This window comes from Colius striatus, chromosome 1, assembly GCF_028858725.1.
Source record: "Colius striatus isolate bColStr4 chromosome 1, bColStr4.1.hap1, whole genome shotgun sequence".
Taxonomy (NCBI): domain Eukaryota; kingdom Metazoa; phylum Chordata; class Aves; order Coliiformes; family Coliidae; genus Colius; species Colius striatus.
Window position 1 is genome coordinate 5,965,492 of NC_084759.1, and position 13,305 is coordinate 5,978,796.

Below are 13,305 nucleotides of genomic sequence, written 5' to 3' on the forward strand. Positions count from 1 at the left end.
TTTGTGCTGTCCTGTGCCTGTGCTGCCAGTCATGGGAAGTCACCTCCATCTGCCCTCTTCCTCACATAGCCTTGGCCTCTCACTGTTTTATACCTTCACAGACATCCGTACATTATATGCAGGGCTAGTCTGAAAGGTGCATTTCTTGACAGAATCCCAGAATGGTTGGAGTTGGAAGAGACCTCCAGAGATCATCCAATCCAAACCCCTGCTTAAGCAGGTTCACCTAGATCAGGTCACTCAGGGATGCATCCAGGTGGGTTTGGAAACCTCCAGAGAAGGAGCTTCCCCATCCTCCCTTGGCAGCCTTTGCCAGGGCTCCTTCACTCTCACAGGAAGGAAGTTTCTCCTCCTATTTAAGTGGAACTAACATATTTCTTAACACAAATGATGTTTGTGGAAGGACACATACCTTCAAGTTACAGCTGTTTGAAACCAGCTGATTGGTTGTGCACGTTACAGAGCTACAGTCAGTAGCAGTTAAGGAAAAAAATTGATTGTATATTGTAAAACTAGAAGCACATGAGTATTGCAGTACTGTGAAGTCAATGGATGTCTGGGAAGAGTTTCAGTAATTTCTGCTGCATTTATGAAGTTACCAGTCTGTAGCATTTCCTGCAAATGGAAGTAACTAATGGCAATGATAGTTGTTATTTGTCTCAGGTTTGTTACAGTGATTACCTTTCTTTTATAAACACTACATATTTTTAAGTGTTATGTATTCTTTGAAAAAGGAAATAGGTCAATTATGGAATGATATTTACCAAATGGTATAAGTAGCTTTGAACTAATGAATGAAAAAAAAATGGGACATTTCTGTGTTATTTTTCTGAAGATAACAGGACGGGAAGTAATGGACACAAGCTGGAACATGAGAAGATCTCTAGAGGTGTCTTTCAAACCTGACCATTTGGGGATTCTGGGATTCTGTGATAACTATGGATATAGAAATACACAAGTGCTGTAGAAATACACAAGTCATAGAAATGGCATTAGCTGTATGTTTCCTTTTCTGGTACTTTGAAGTAATCCTTCAAAATGTTCTAACGTGTGCTTTGTGTGTGGCTGAACTGCAATGTTTGTTGATGTATTACAAATGCCAGAAATGAAAAAGTGATTATAGCAACATTAAAGTTGAATCCAAAGAATAAGTGAAATGTTTTGATTGCCACAGTAACAGATTGAGGAGCGTGACGTTACAGAAGTTAGACAACATTTTAATTTGCAGATCTTTGGATGCCTTTTCCTTATTCTCAAAAGCTTCTTTTTATAAAACAGGTTTGAGAATCCCAAGATGTATTCAAAGTCTCTCATTATTGCATTTGTTTTGCTATTTGGTTGGTTTAGATTCTGGAATAATATAAAAGAATGAGCTCTCATCGGGATTTTAAGTGTGGTAGATGTTGTTATTACACAATTAAAAATGAGGTTCTTGCATAATCAATATTTTAAAAAAACCCTCACTTCCATGACATCTGTTGAAGCTTCCCATCATAGTTTCTTCCATTCACTTATGAATCACACAAAGAAATAATTAAGGTGAAATACTTTGTTTTTTATATTTACAGAATGCCTAATGATCCTGAAAGTGTGTGCCTTTGAGTGCCTAATCTTAACTAGACTTAATTTTTAGAGTCCAAATGTTCATCACTTTCCCCAACTTGATCTCATTTATTGCTGTCAAATGTTGGTTTTATCCAGAGTTGATTGACCTTTTGAATATTTAGGCTGTAACTACTAATAAAACATGTGATTTTTGTACAGTGTCATTAGCCTGGATGCAGAAATGCACATTCCTACCTACCAGGCATAATGTTAACATAATTTAATGTGCCAAATTCAGCTTCCATAGAATTTGATTCCTTCACAAATAAATTCCTCTGTTGTAACCATCCCTGTCCTTTAACTGTGTGTTCAATTCTCATTAACTTCCAAACTACTTTAAAAATCTGTAGCATGTCTCAAATTCACTATAACAAGAACAGATAAAGAAAAATAATTATTATTAGAGGCACTTTTGAAATCTGGCATTGTCTAGTTCCTTTTGTTCTCTAATTTATGCTTGTGTGATTTGATTCAACTAGCCATCTTTGTACTTGGGCTCTCAATGTGTGTGTGATTGTTTTTATCTTCAATGTGTTTCATAAATATTAACTGTTGACTACTGAACGGGGGAGTAACATGAAAAAAGAGAGGATTTAATATTTTTCATGCTTGTATGCTCCACATGCAAGAAGTGACTACAAATATGGAAGTAAAAGTTCTGTAAGTGATTTATAGATGAATTATTGAAGGATGGTCTTTTCACATTTTAATTCAGGTTCAAAAGCATCTCCTTCTCCCTTTGGGCTGTTCATGTTATTGGACTTGTTAGAATTGCTGTGTTCAATTACAGCTGAGTTAGTTGCTAAGAGGCACGTTTTCAAAGTGACATGTGGAGCTACAGTCTCTGGAGTCCCATTTACACTCCAGTAGCCCAAACACAATGCTTTGAAAATTCAGCCCTAAGAGGAGGGGGAAGAAGGAACTCTTCAGAAGGAGCAAGCAATGGAAAGAACTCATGTTTAGATATTGACATTACTGCAAAGATAATTCCAAATTATATCCACCAAATGGATTGCGCTGATCCTTCAATGTGTGGTAAGCAGTTTTGGTACTGTTGCTATTATGATCTTGTAAGGAGTTTTGCTTTTTTGTAGGGTTATCTGTAGCTAGGTGACACTAAAATCACAAGATCCTCTCAAATTGTAGCACATGTTGTTCTGATGTGAATGTGTATTGTTTTAAAACCCTGCAAGGAAGAGGAAATGAAACCCGTGAAAATCCAAATGCCTCGTTTGTTGGGGTTGTCTCATAACGGGGCATCTTGGACACTTTGTGCAGAAATAAAAAAGGAAAACCAGAAAAGAAAGTAATAATTGTCATCAGGGTAGGTCAGAGTGACCAAACTTGTTTTTAGCAATTCTGTTCTTTATGAAACTTAATCAGTTTTTGTAATGCAATACATAGTTTAGTACAATTTCTTTCTAAAAGCCTCTGCTGTATATTTGTCTGCCCTTCATTTCATTAGGAAAAGTGCATGATTTTACAGCTTAGAAGGTCCTTCTGTGGTATGAGAATGGATGAAAGAGGTTTATGTCAGGGTTGGGTTTTTTTTTGTAGATACATCTCTATAAAACATCATTTTGTTTCTAGGAGGAATTAAAGCACCACAAATAGCTGTAATCATCTTATACAGTATTAGGTAAAAACTAATCTCAATAGGTTTTTCTAAAATTTGGATAAACCCAATCTGCAGTGGGTGACGTATTTCCTGTGGACTTTGAAACCACGTCTTGTGGGGTTTTTCTCATGCTTATGTAACTTTGCCTGAATGTTAAAGTGGAATATTTTCAACTAAAATCTGCATCCCCCTTTGTTTGGTTGTTTGTTTTGTTTTGGTTGTTGTTTGTTTTGTTTATGGCATTTTACTGTTTCTGCAAAATAATGTGGTAGTTCTAAAACCACCTGTCTTAAAAATTTCTGTAGGAAACGTTTCAGTAAGAATTACAGAATTTACTGGTTACAGGTAAAATTTGGTCAAATTTGTGGTTTTAGTTTTTAGATTCTACCTTATTTGGCTCACTTTTAAATAAGACAAATATATAACAATCCATTTTTAAAAGAGTGATAATGTCTTTTAAACCAAGTCAAAAAGGAAGCCGGATTATTCTTCTGCAATCACATATTACTTTTCTGGTAAAAGTTTGTGAAATGAAATATCAGTATAACTCGCTAGTGTTAGATTACTATCCAGACTTCCAGGAATCTAGTTATACCTTGCAATCCTCTGTGTTACTGGAGAATACTATAGGATATGTAAGGAGGACATAAAATATTGCCATTTAAGAGAGACAATGCAAGTCTTCCTTTGCTTTAGTTAATTTAAGGTGTATATATAATAAAAATAGCATAACCAATGACAAATGCAAACATTCAGTATAGTAAGTATATTACTCTTTGTCTTAGCTTATTGACTTTGATGTCTAGAAAGCTGTGAGCTGGGACTGAAACTCCTCTTTGCACTTAGGGTGATAGTTAAATTTCAGGATAGTTTAGACATGAAAGAGATTGGAAAGGAAGCTAAGGAGAAATGATAGGATGCTGAAACATGCCCCTATCACAAAAGGAGAACACTAAGAATGAAAAATGAGAAATATTTTGATGGATGGAGCATGTCAGCTAAGAACAGTGATAAAAAAGTCCCCTGGTTTTTAGGCTTCAAAGCTGAGAAGAGTAATTATACTGTTGACCATACAGAGAGAAGAAGAATGTAGAGGCAGTTAATAGCATATTGTGTTTGAGAAGAAATGCTTTAAATAGTGACAGAAGGAAATTTGAGGCTAGATGGAAGGAGATGGGTCAAGACTGAGGAACAGATGTGTGAACAGCAGCAAAAATTGTGAGAAAAGCAGGAGACTTGGAGCATAGTCCTGGACTGGAGATGGAGCTTGCACCAAAGTAGGTATTGAGGAATAATTATATATGTCAGATGAAGAATCAGGATCATGCAGCACCTCAAAAGTCCAGTGCTAGTCATACATGGTAGCACTGGCCTTCAGTCTTAAACAGCTCATGAAATTTCCTGAAAACACATTAAAATAAGCTATAAAATACTGCAGGTTGTTACTGCCTGCTTGTGTGATCTCTCTTTAAGAAACACTGCACTCATATTTTAAGACTTTTCTCCACAACCACCAAGATGACTTTTGTATTTCTTCCTTTGAGACAATATAAGATTTGTCACTCAGGACACCACAGAAAACAAGGCAACACCAAGTTTCACAAGGCTCCTGAGAAGGCTGCTAGAATTGAGGATATCAAAATGACGAACATGTTGGACTGACCTTTGCAAGGCGATGGTGGCCCTCACTAGTATCAATCTTTCTCCATCCACAGGAGGAAACATGTTTCAGTACTGAGTGTTGTGGCAGTGTTTCAGGGACCAAATGGATGTGAAATGAAGTGCTTTACTCTTCAATAGGAAAGCACAACTGCATATGATCCATTCATACTTGCCAAACTCTCTCTTGCTTGATGTTTTTAGCCCACTTGTGTATTTATCATGCTTAGCTACTTACAGTGTGTAAGGTCACTGATCTCCTACGTCGTTGTTCTCTGGACTTAATCTCAATGAGCTGGTGTCTGGTCATGTCAGGCTATTTCACCTCATGTAATGGCACTGAATTCCTTGGGAGTTAATCCTGTGCAGCCGAGCCTGTGTCTGGCCCAGGGATGCTGGGCAATCCTCTCGCCAAGGGCCTGAGTCCAGCATTCATGAAGTCAAATCAAAACCTCCCATTGATTCCCCTCGCCTTGGATCATGTGTTGGAGGGATTCTTTCAGAAATTTATATTCAGACCTTCCCTGACTGAGAAATACGAATTATTCTACAGCCCTGTCTAAAAATATTGAAACCCTCCCTGACTATTACAAATGTCGAGGAGCAAAAGAAATGTGCTGAAGCCCTTCAGTGCTCTGTCACATATGAGAGGCACTCAAGTGACATCTCCGACAATGGGGAAGCCTGTTATTACTCTGCACAGAGCCCTACTTTCCCAAACTGGCATCTTTCTTTGTTGCAGCATAAATTACAGCAGAACCGAAAATTAAATTCAAGGGCAGCTTTTGTTTTGCCTGAAGACAGCTGCAGCTGCTTTTATTCTTGAAGTCCAATTCTCTTAGTAAGCAAATTTGCGCTTTCTCTCAGAAGAGCTAAAGGTAGCAGTGTTAGATCTTTGGGGTGGTTTGAAGCCCTGTGATTTTGGTTTTTTACAAGCTGGGGGCTGGATTACAGCCAGCTGGAAGAACTAAGACTTATGATTCTCCAGTCAAAGTTTGGTCACACTGAATGAACCATTTGTTCCAAAATCAAGGCAGATGTAATGTACCTGGATTCCAGTGGATTTTGACCCACTGCTATCTTTGCTTCCATGGCAATGCAACTTTCACTAAAGTATCATCATTTCTCTCTAACTTTTCTAACTCTCCCCACTCCATGGTACCTGCAGATCCTTTGGAGGAGGTGAGGCTTCTTCACTTCTGTCACATTGACACTGGGGAGAGAGTTCAAAGTTAAGTGATGAGACCTGGCAGATGCACGTGCAGGAAAAAGACATATTACTATAGGTAAACCAGACTGAAGATATCCAGAAAGGGGAGTTTCACTGAGGCCTGAAATGTTACCTAGTCCTTCTTCATTGTGTCTATGATGAAGGAGCTGGAATATTTCTTCTATCTCCAAAAATCTCACAGTTGGTTTTATCTTTGGGCCTTAGTGGATGTTGCAGTGTTACTTTTTTGGTTAGAGATGAGGACTGAATGGAGCCAGGGCATGGAATCATAGAATCATAGAATGGTAGGGGTTGGAAGGGACCTTTAGAAATCATGTAGTCCAACCCTCCTGCAGAAGCAGGTCCACCTAGGTCAGGTCACATAGGAACATGTCCAGACAGGTCTTGAAGACCTCCAAGGAAGGAGCCTCCACACCCTCCCTGGGCAGCCTGTTCCACTGCTCTGTCTTGCTGGCCACTTAGAGATGTAAGTAGCCCTCCCACACTTGTTAATATTAATTTGATCATTTTCTACCTTGAGAGAAGGTGTGTGTGAAGATGTGAGACTCTTGTGGAGTATTCCAAATTAGGTTCTGTTTGAAAGAATTTAAGTACTAAAAGCTTGTGAATTACCAGAGAAGACCTCAACTCAAAAGCAAAGCTCTGATGTCTTTTATGTTTGTGGGGATTTTGAATGGGATCTCATTCTTGCTGTTGACCTTTTCCTTAAAGGGTTGCACAAAAACACTGGATATGAATGCTGATGGGACTCTGAAAAATTCAGAATCCCAGCCCAGGTCTGCATTTGGATTCTCAGCCTGTTGTGTACAAGAAGAAACTGATTACAGCACTGGTACAACCTAGGTAATACATAATCACTTGTAATCCTAATGCAACCCTCTGCTTATGTTTTGCTGCCTTTTAGCCCATGAATGATAGCATTTACCTCTCAGCCAAGGGATTCAGAAGCTTTCTGGGCTTCTCTTGTTTGAAATGCAAAAGCTGTGCCTTGGAGTGAAACCATTTTTTAAGATGAGTTTTTAATATGAGCAATGCAATAATTGTTGAGCCTGTTAGTTTTCAATATCCAGCAAGGAATAGAAGCTATTTTTTTGTTCCTGTGGTATTTTGTTTGTTTTTTTTTAAACTATATCTTGGCTATATGGATTCCATGTATAATTAGAATTAATAAAATGCCATTGCAGCAGCTGTTGCTGTGTGGCTGCTGTCCCAGTGTGAAGCTTTTTTCCTCTTTGCATTAAATAAGGATAGCTCTTTATTATTGGTTTGTGATGAGAACTAGAGATGAATTATTAAGAGATACATTTAGATAATCTGGTTTTATTTTGAATAATGTATTCTCCTTTTCCAAGCTGAGGGAATATAAAAGAACAATGAAATGAATTTTTTAGCGTTAAAGAAAGACTGGATTTGTATCTTGCTAATGTAGTTTATACATCCACTAGTAAAATTAGAAGAAAATAATCTGGAGCAAGCTGTTCCATCAGTAATCCCAATGTTATTTTTGTCTCTAAAATAGCAGAGCTGTTTTCCCTCTCTAATGTTTTGGTCTGCAGAGTCATTTTAAGCTAGTGATTTTTGTATAGTGAATATAATTTTTTAAGAAGCTGCATGGTAATTTTGAAATCACAGAAACATTTTAAGGAGTGTTACACCTTATGATTTTCAAAGCTGTTATAAATGAGCCAAACCTGTTGCCTGGTGCCACCTCTGTGGCTCTTCTGGAATCTCAGGACTCTTTTTCTCAACCCTATGCATCCAGTGTCATGGGAGGCAGTGAAAAACACTGATTTGAGTGCTTTAAGTGCAAATGGGATTGAGCACTGAGTAGGAAAATGCATGAGAGTAATTAATCCTGCATATACATATATGTTTGTATTTGTGTCTATAAAATAGTTACATAAATTAATATATACATAGTAACAGGTAACTGTGGATTTCGTATTTATCTCAAGCTTCTCGTTTGCTCAGGTGTGATTCTGTACTTTGGAGCTGTGTTGGATATTAAAATATGTCTTGACAAGAAATACTGCAGACTCTGTTTTTCATTCCCATTGTGTTTTTATTCTTCTGTGTGGTCCATTTTCTGCAACTGTGTTTGGGCTCTGTCACCCCAATCTGACACTGTGGTAATTATGATCTCTTTTCAAAGAAGACCAAATTTATGTCTTTCATTTGCTCTTTCCTGTCTCCATTCTGTCATCATAGTTGTGTGGTTTTGAATTTCTGCTGATGTAGTTGATTAAGGCACTATTGCATAAAATCCAAGGCATTTGAAATAGAAAATAACTTTTCTAATAGTTATCCTAATGTTCTATTACACAGTAAAAATGAGATATTTCAAAGCAGTGTGAAAAGAAAAGAATTAGGTCTGTGGTCAGAGGTAGGGGCAGTAATTTAACTAAGATAGCTTCTGCAAAGTGAGTTCAATTACTGTACATACATACATACAATTTGATGCTCTCAAACTGTTTTCCTTCTAAAATCCTGCTTAATTCAGTATGCAGAAGGAGCAGGACTCAGCTCATGACCAAGTATTTAATCCATTGCTTTCCCATTATTACTTACTGTGCGATGAGGTGATTGTAGTTCTGTGCTTCAGAGATGGTACTGAAGCCCTGAGGAACAGAGGTAAAAATATCTATAGTTATTTTAGGGGCCTGATTTGAGACACCTCTGACCACTTACACCACATTTGATGTCTGACCACAGCTCCAGCTGAAACAAGGAACATACCTATTCCAGCAAGACTGTCTCAGTATCTCATTTTGGGCATCTTCTGATGGGTGATCAGTTTTGAAAAGTGGAGCAGATATGACTTCCTGACTATCACTGAGGCTCTCTCTAGGAGTAAGAGGTAGGCTCTAATTCCCAGGGTGGCATTTAATGCTCTTAAGCCAAAGAACCTTCAAGAAATCTTCTTTATTACTCTCAGCCTTTCATCTCCTGAGATACAGGGTGCAAAGGTTGCTCAGACAGCTTCCCCAGAGCAGGCCCATTTGGTACACAGAATAAAGTGTCTGAGCAGAGAGAAAAATGATGTGTGACCGTATACTGAAGCTGTGACACTTTCTAACTTTGGGAGTTACCTTTACAACCTTATCAGTGTTTTGAAGGTAATTTTACATGGTGATTTCCAAGACTTTAAGGAACAGTATAAAGAACTTATCATGACAAATCCCATTGTGTGATGATGGTGGTAACATATGTTTTAAAGCAAGGTGAAAAGTATCAGACACTTCACACCACCCTTCACTGCTTGGGCTAATGGACATGCTGAAACTACCAAAGGTACTGTTTCCTTTCTGTTACATCTATTTTTTATCCCACTGTTTAGATTGTGAGCACCATAATTTTCAATGTGCTCCTGATAATGGAAACATCAGAGCAGGTGGTTTCAGAGTGACTTTGCTCAGAGGACTCGCTTCCAGATCTTGGCTCTGCCACTGCCTTGCTGCATGCCCTGGGCTGGTCCTTTGTCTCCACTGCATATAGGTGGGAATGTGGCTCAAGAGTGCCCTTGTTGCCTTCTGCCACCAAAATTCTGGTCATATATTCACTTGTAAATTACATATAGTCACAGTATTATGTTAGATATACACATGCACATATATACATACACACATACATGATACAGTGGCATATTTTTATGTATATATATTGATTTCTATAAATGCACATTTTCATCAGGGAATTTGTCAGGGAATTTGTCACCATCTTCCCAGAATCTAAATACCTGTAGATGATAGAAGGAACTGTAGAAGTATCTTTCAAAACAGATAGCAAGTAAATAGCAGGAGAAATCTGACCTAGTTACAGAGAGACAGAGGGATAGAAAAAGGATTGCATTGTGTACTGGATATTTTTTCCCAAGTCTTCCTTTTTTTTGGGAATTATTTTTAATCTCCAGTGTCGAACTGCAATATAGAACTGTAACTTCATTCTTCTTTAACCTTCATAACCAAAAGGTTCCTCTGTTTTGTTTTGGTTTTTTTGGTCATCATTTCATACCTACCTTCTGAGGATTTACCAGTGAGTTTTGGTGGGGTAGACTGTATTTCTCATGTTTAATTGGTTATTTTTTTTCCTTAGAAGCAATTAATTTATATTTTAAGTTTGGGAAATATAATTTGGAAGAAAATAAATATACTTGGAAAGAAATAACTTTGATCTCCTTAAAGTTGGAGTAGTCAAACCCTTTCTCTCAATAAAGTTTAGAGTGACATCTTGTGGCAACATTCATTGCAAATGTTGGTATTCCTTTATTTGATCCACAGTAAAGTAGGGTTTTCTGTTTCAAAATGTTACAGATTGCTTGGCAGAAGTGTGTAATGGCTTCTGAGTATCACTTGGAGTTCAAAAACTCCAAGATGTTTTAGTGCTGTTCCAGCTGTTGACTATGTTTTGGAATTGTTCAGAAAGTTTCAACTAGCCATGATGCCAAAGCAAGCAGGAGCACAGCATCTCTCAGCAACATCTGTTTGTGCTAATTCATTACCTGTCCAAAGATTTACTTGTATTTAGGTAAAGATAAACCTGTCCAAGAAGCTAGCATGGAGAATTTGTCAATGTTGAAATGACTAAACCCATTTAAAATCCATATTGCAGTAATTTGTACACTCTCAACCTATGTATCAGCGTCCAAGGTACTAGGTGATGTAAATGTGCCAACTACAAACCTCATCCAAATGCTTATCATGTGCTCAGGCTACAGTTTTCAGCAGTATATCTGAAGGAAACACAAATCTCTACAATGCAATGTATGGCTGTAGAATCATTTTGTGCTCAGAAGCTTAAAAGATTTAGGAAATAGTGTAAGATTTGCTTTCTCTTTTGGGAAACTTTCTGCAGAGCTGTGTGAGGAGTGACCCTACAGAGAGTTATTGTCAGCTCAAGCAAGGTACTGCCTGGTACGATCTCTTTCCAATCAGCCCTACAAAGATTAATGTTACCAGAGAGCTCCTCTTGCAGGTTGAATACCTGGCTGCAAAATTAACTGCTCAGTAGAAGACACTTGACCTTTCCAAGATATAAATTCTTTTTAGGGGAATGGATCCATGAATGCATGTCAAATGGAAAGTCCTCCTGCCAGTGCTCCATGGTGCATCACTCGTAACGTGTGGTCCCAGGTCTGGTGCTACATGCTGTGAATGTGGGAGACCTGATTCAGGAAAGGATTCTGTGTTTGTGTAGTTTGGATTTTTATTGGAGGTATTTTGGTTGCTTGAGAGTGCCAGCACTATATCATAGAATCATAATGGTTGGAAAAGACCTTTAAGATCATCAAGTCCAACCACTAACATCACACTGCCAAGCCCATCACTAAACTGTGTCCCTCAGCACCTCGGCTACATGGCTTTTTAATACCTGCAGGGATGAGGACTCCACCACCTCCCCGTGCAGCCTAGGCCAGTGGCTAAAAATACTCTCAGTGAAAAAGTTCTTCCTAATCTCCATTCTAAACTTACCCTGGCACAACTTGAGCCCATTTCCTCTTTACTTTCCTCATTACTGGAGAGAAGAGACCCAAGAAGGCCAACTCGTTGATCCTAGAAGGGCCTTCTGTAACCTCATTTGCTAATGTGATGGAAAAATAAAGAAGTTTCCAATTAAGATGAATGTTTGCCTTACCTGCCAGAATTGTTTCTAGTTAATAACTAAGTGCAAGTTAAGCTATTAATATAATCCTAATACTGAAACTGGAAGCACTGATGTAGATTTAGTGTAAAACTAAGCAAATAATTTGGATAGCCTAACAGAATGAGATAGCTAGTTACATTTCAAATATAGTTTAGTAATAGACTGTAACATTATATATGAAGCAAACTAAGTGTATTTCCGTGACATATTTACAGGGATTACTATAAAAATTTCCTTGGCAAAATGCCTTTACCTGTTCCAGCAGGGACTACAGTAAAGAAATTTGCAGTTAGGTGCCAAACTAATGTCAGTCTTGTTTAAATGTTCTCTCTTTTTGCCACAAGAAATGAGTGGTGATGATGTTTCATGGTAAAAGAAGTCTGTCTACTCTTTCTATATGGTTTCAGTGGCACAGACAGCAATGTCTGCTCAAGCAAGAACTTGGTCTGCATGCTGAGAGAGTTAGATATTTAGTAAATGATGCACTGTGAGACTGCAAAGAGGTTTCACCATAATGCAGGACATGAGGCTGAGCTTTTTCCCAAAAGTATGACTTCTAGCTGGTGAGTGCACTACACTGGCAGGAGATGTAGTCTGCTATGTACAACCCATTGATGCAACCACCAAGAGAAACCTTGAGCCAGCTGATAACCATTGCTCTCAGCTGAGTATGTACCCTGCTCTCAGTGAATTGTGTTGCAAATAAGGTCTCATCAGTTAGTGTTTTTGTGAGAAGAATAGCTGAGGGCGTGATTATTGAATCTTCTGAAATCTGTTCAGCTATTCATATCCTCTTTCATCAATATACAGCCAAAATCATACTGTGCTGTGATCACTTAAGTCCCCTGGCTCATTTTGCCAGAATAAAAACAAGATTCTACCAATTCTGGCCAAGATTTTGTGCCATCATTTCCCTCTCTGAAGCTCAGAGGTGACAAACTGCCTGCAAGATCCTCCAGTACAGTTAACAGCCACAGCAACTGTTAATTTCAAACAGAGGTGTTTGAAGGAGAACAAAATCACCCACGGAGTTTGGGAGCCATTCCTTTAAGTAATTGCTTTCTATCTGTGCAAATCTCTCTGGGATTTCTTTTGGATTAAGTATTCCTTACTTCTCTCAAACTCTTGTTTAATATTCATGTGTGTTGTTAAGCAGCTGCTGCAGCCTGCTCAAGAGCGGGAGGGGGGAATGTGTTTCATAGCAAACAAAGTGATACTTAAATATGTCCCATGCCTACTTCAAAGCAGCAATGTGGGAGGCAATTAATATTTATCAAATGCACTGAAGCTTTGGATGAGGGGCACTATGATTAGGCAAAGCATTGTTTGGTTATTTGCAGCTCTTACCTGGCCATTTTGACCATTTGCTAAACTCACTTGAGAGCGATCACACGGGACTTGCTATAATGCTGACTTGGTTTCTCTCCCCATCTTTGAATGGAAACAGAATCAGGGCAGACTTACCAAAAGTATAATAATTGCAGAAATGTAGGTGCTGTGCTTAACCTGAGAAAAACTGTCTTTATTTAGTTAGTTGCTGGCATGGCATTTT

General features: G+C 38.3%; 1 protein-coding gene across 1 annotated transcript in view; it reads left to right on the forward strand.

Annotated features, from left to right (window-relative positions):
- The window catches only part of DLG2 (discs large MAGUK scaffold protein 2), a 1,019,609-nt gene that overhangs the window by 20,366 nt on the left and 985,938 nt on the right, over nucleotides 1-13,305 (forward strand). The gene's annotated exons all lie outside the window — the stretch shown is intronic.